A 4,667-nucleotide genomic window follows, 5' to 3' on the forward strand; every position below is an offset into this window, starting at 1 on the left:
TCCATTCATTTTCCAATTTCTAGCCACTACAAAAAGGACTGCCACAAACATTTTGGCATATACAGGTCCCTTTCCCTTCTTTAATATCTCTTTGGGATATAAGCCCAGTAGTAGCACTGCTGGATCAAAGGGTATGCACAATTTGATAACTTTTGGGGCATCATTCCAGATTGCTCTTCAGAATGGTTGGATTCGTAGAACTTGAATTTTAAAACTGTTAGAGACCTTAAAGATCATGGTCAATTATTTCGACAGTGAATCCCACACTATCACTAGTCCTCTTGATTTTTGTCCTGCTACTCTGGAAGAGAGCCTGAAGCTAATTCTGCCTGATTTAAATCCAGTTCATGAGCAAATCAAGATATCACCCTATGATGTCATTGTTCCTCTTGAGAAATGAACAATCAGCAACAGCAGCAGCAACAACAGCTTTTGCCAACATCCTGAAATCTAGTCCTCTTGATCCGCTGTTATATATACCTTGCCAGTCCCCAACAAGGAGAAACCTCAATTATCCCCCTTTTATGTCTCTAAAAATTCTGAACAATGCTAGAGGAAGTCTCGGTATCACAGTGATTAGATACCTTATAAATCATATAATGTAATATCATCTAGGTCCTGTTGTTGGTCAGCAATATTTTAATTCTTCATCTATGGACTCCCTAGCAAGCTTTTGAATAAATTTTATCCATTTTCCTTAGGTCCCTACCCCACAAACTTCTTTACAGAGTAACAAAATTATACCATTTATACAGCATAATTTATTCAACAATTCTTCAATTGTTGACTACTTTATTTCTAGTTTTTTATTTAACAAAAAGTGTTTCTCTTCTTCTCTGCCTCTGTCTCTTTCACTCCCTTCTCTTTCTCCCTTCCTCCAGCCCTCTTCAAACATTGCTTTTTAAAAGATCATTTGGTATTCTTTAAGATTTTTCATAAGCCTTTGCTCATCAAAAGTCTTAGCTTTTGTCACAGTTTTTTAAAATTGATATATTTTGTATAAAATCATATATAGTCAAAATTAGTGTTGAAAAAAATTCTTAATTTGTCCATAATGTATAATACAATATTTTAAAAACAGTGGTATCTAGACAGACCTAAGGTCTCTTTAAAAAAAAAAAAAAAAAAAAAAGGTAGTCTGTAAAGGAAAACAGATGGATCAGAGATGGTTGCTATGGAAACAATTGAACATAAATTTTTATTTTTCCCTGTTAAACTATTGACCAGGAGAAAAGCAGGAACCAGATTTCCACTTAAATATAAGAAAACAAAAAACAAGTTAAAATGTAGCTAGCAAGAAACTGATGCTTGGGAGGATACTCTTAGAAATTGCTATTTGGTTACTTTAGGCGATGATCACCCAACCACATAATTCTCTTCCCCACCCCCTCCTCATCTCCCTCCTTTTCATAGAGCAAGAAAGGACACAAGAAAAAATAGAAGGGAATACTCTGTCTCTGTCTCTCTCTCTCTTCCTGTCTTTGTCTCTGTCTCTGTCTCTGCCTCTGTGTCTTTCCCTGTTTTTCTGTCTATGTTTCTGTCTCTCCCCTCCTTTCCCTTGTCTTCCCTCTTTTCCTTTTCCTTACCTTCTCTCTCTGTCTCTCCCTCTTTTTTTCTTCATCCTATCTCCTCTTTCTCCCTTTTTTCTCTCCTTTCCCCTTTTTCTTCTCTCTTTCTCTCTTTTCTCTTTCCCTTTCTTTTCTCTCTCTCCATTTGTCTGTCTCTCTCTCTCTCCCCACGTCAGTCTGTCTCTCTTTCTCTTCCTATTTATCTATCATGCACACACATACACATACACATGCCAAAATTATAGAAAAAAAAAACCCTGAAAAAAAGAGTCTCTCAATGCATAGGTACTCAATTCAGCAAAACAATTTCCTCCATTAACTGTCCAAAGATGCATACATATCTCTTTCTGCATTTTAACTTTATTCATCTCTCTGTCTAGATGCTAGTAGATTGTTTCTTCACCATTCTTTTGGCTCATGATTTCCAAAGTTTTTCAAAGTCAGTTTTTTTTTTGAATAAAGTTATCACTGTATAAATTTTTCTCCTAATTTGTGTACTTCATTCTCTATCATTTAGTTTCCTTTGAAAATGTTCATTTACTACATTGTTGGTGGAATTGTGAATACATCCAACCATTCTGGAGAGCAATTTGGAACTATGCTCAAAAAGTTATCAAACTGTGCATACCCTTTGATCCAGCAGTGTTACTACTGGGCTTATATCCCAAAGATATCAAAAAGAAGGGAAAGGGACCTGTATGTGCACGAATGTTTGTGGCAGCCCTCTTTGTAGTGGCCAGAAACTGGAAACTGAGTGGATGCCCATCAATTGGAGAATGGCTGAATAAGTTGTGGCATATGAATATTATGGAATATTATTGTTCGGTAAGAAATGACCAACAGGATGATTTCAGAAAGGCCTGGAGAGATTTACACGAACTGATGCTGAGTGAAACGAGCAGGGCCAGGAGATCATTATATACTTCAACAACAATACTATATGATGACCAATTCTGATGGACCTGTCCATCCTCAACAATGAGATCAACCAAATCAGTTCCAATGGAGCAGTAATGAACTGAACCAGCTACGCCCAGCGAAAGAACTCTGGGAGATGACTAAAAACCATTACATTGAATTCCCAATCCCTATATTTTTGCCCACCTGCATTTTTTGATTTCCTTCACAGGCTAATTGTACAACATTTCAGAGTCCAATTTTTTTGTGCAGCAAAATAATGGTTTGGTCATGTATACTTATTGCGTATCTAATTTATATTTTAATATATTTAACATCTACTGGTCATCCTGCCATCTGGGGGAGGGGGTGGAGGGAAGGAGGGGAAAAATTGGAACAAGAAGTTTGGCAATTGTCAATGATGTAAAGTTACCCATACATATAACCTGTAAATAAAAGGCTATTAAAAAAAGAAAATATTCATTTAATAATTTCTTATAGCACAGTTAACATTCTATTAAAATCATATGCCTTGACTTGTGTGGTCATTCCCTAACAGAAAGATAGCTCCTGACGTTTCCAAGTTTGGACTATCATGAAAAGAATTGCTATGAAAATTTTTTGTACATATAAAGCCTATGCCTCTTTCTCTGGAGTCACAGTTAGTAATATAATTGAGTCTAGTAGTATTATAGTTGAATTAAAAGTTGAAATAAAAATTATGCATAGAATGATGACTTTATGGGCATAAAAATACATTTCTTTCTACAATGGCTGGACCAATTCACAACTTCATTACAACACTGCATTAGTGTCCCTGTTTTACCATAATCTATTCTGCATTTGGATTTTCCTCTTTTGTCATCTTTGCCAGGCTAATAGGTATGAATTATAACCTCAGAATTACTTTATTAACAAAGTTTTTCAAATCAGCTTATTCTTTTTCATACCTTTGATTTCTTCTGAAAACTGCCTTTCATATCTTCTGACCATTTATCAATTGGAGAATGACTTTTTGAAAACAAAAATTTCACTCAGTTTCCTATATATTTGAGAGATGAGACCTTTTTAAAGATAAACTTGAAATAACATTTTCCTCTAATTTCTTACTTTCCTTCTCATTTTGCCTGCATTGATTTTGTTTGTGAAATAAATTTTGTGTAATCAAGATTACTCATTTTATTTTCCACAATCCTTTCTAATTTTTGTTTAGTCACAAACTCTTCCAGTATTCATAAATGTGACAGGATATCGCCCCCCTCCCCACCGCCGCTTCCTTAATTTACTTATGCTATCACCCTTTATGTATAAATCATACACCCATTGTTCTGAAGAAGATCTGAGAGTTTTAATACAAGCTCAATATGAGCCAGCAATCTAATGTGGCCTCCCAGAAACCTCATGCAGAAGCCTTAAGAGAGGAATAGCTTCTGAGGAATAAGGATGTGATAGTCCCACTGACTCTACCTTTGTCAAAACTCATCTAATATACTGTGTTTTGCTTTGGGTGCCATGGTTTAAAGATATGAATAAATTGGAGCATGTCTTTAGGAGGAAAATCAGTCTTTGAGTCTAAATTGGATGAAGATCACATGAGGAAATTAGACATACTGTAGGCATAAACTTCTAGGCTTCTGATTCATGTGCATTCACCATAGTAACCACCCAGATCTACCATTGCTGACTTCCAATTATCCTTATGCTATGCTGAAACATATATACTTAACTCCTTGTCCTCTAACTCTGGAAGCAGTAATCAAATTGACATTGCTATTGTTGGAAAGGGAATGTAAATTAATTGCTACTCACCATTCCTTTAACTCCCCTGGCCAAAATATCCTTTATTGACCAGCATTTCTTCAGAAGTTTCTTTTTTGGGGTTCAGAATAAAATTTTCTGTCTCATTGGGCCAGAAAGCTACAAGCCCAACAGGAGGGTAAACATAGCTCCTTCCCACAAAGTACTAGTAATGGGAAAGACAATCACTAATAATGAGCAAATATATTTTTTCATACAAGCAGCATATAGATTAGGGTAAATGATAGAATACACAAGAGTAAATAATTATTTTGACTCAGAATCAAGATCAGATCTCAGTTCAATGAATGGACATAGTTTCTCTAAGCAATCTCTGAGTTAGTTGGGTGCTGGGGGATTAAAGGACATCTTTGGGAAGCCAATTTCCCAAGACTCCTGTGAGGT

The sequence above is a fragment of the Sarcophilus harrisii genome, chromosome 5, assembly GCF_902635505.1.
Source record: "Sarcophilus harrisii chromosome 5, mSarHar1.11, whole genome shotgun sequence".
Lineage (NCBI taxonomy): Eukaryota > Metazoa > Chordata > Mammalia > Dasyuromorphia > Dasyuridae > Sarcophilus > Sarcophilus harrisii.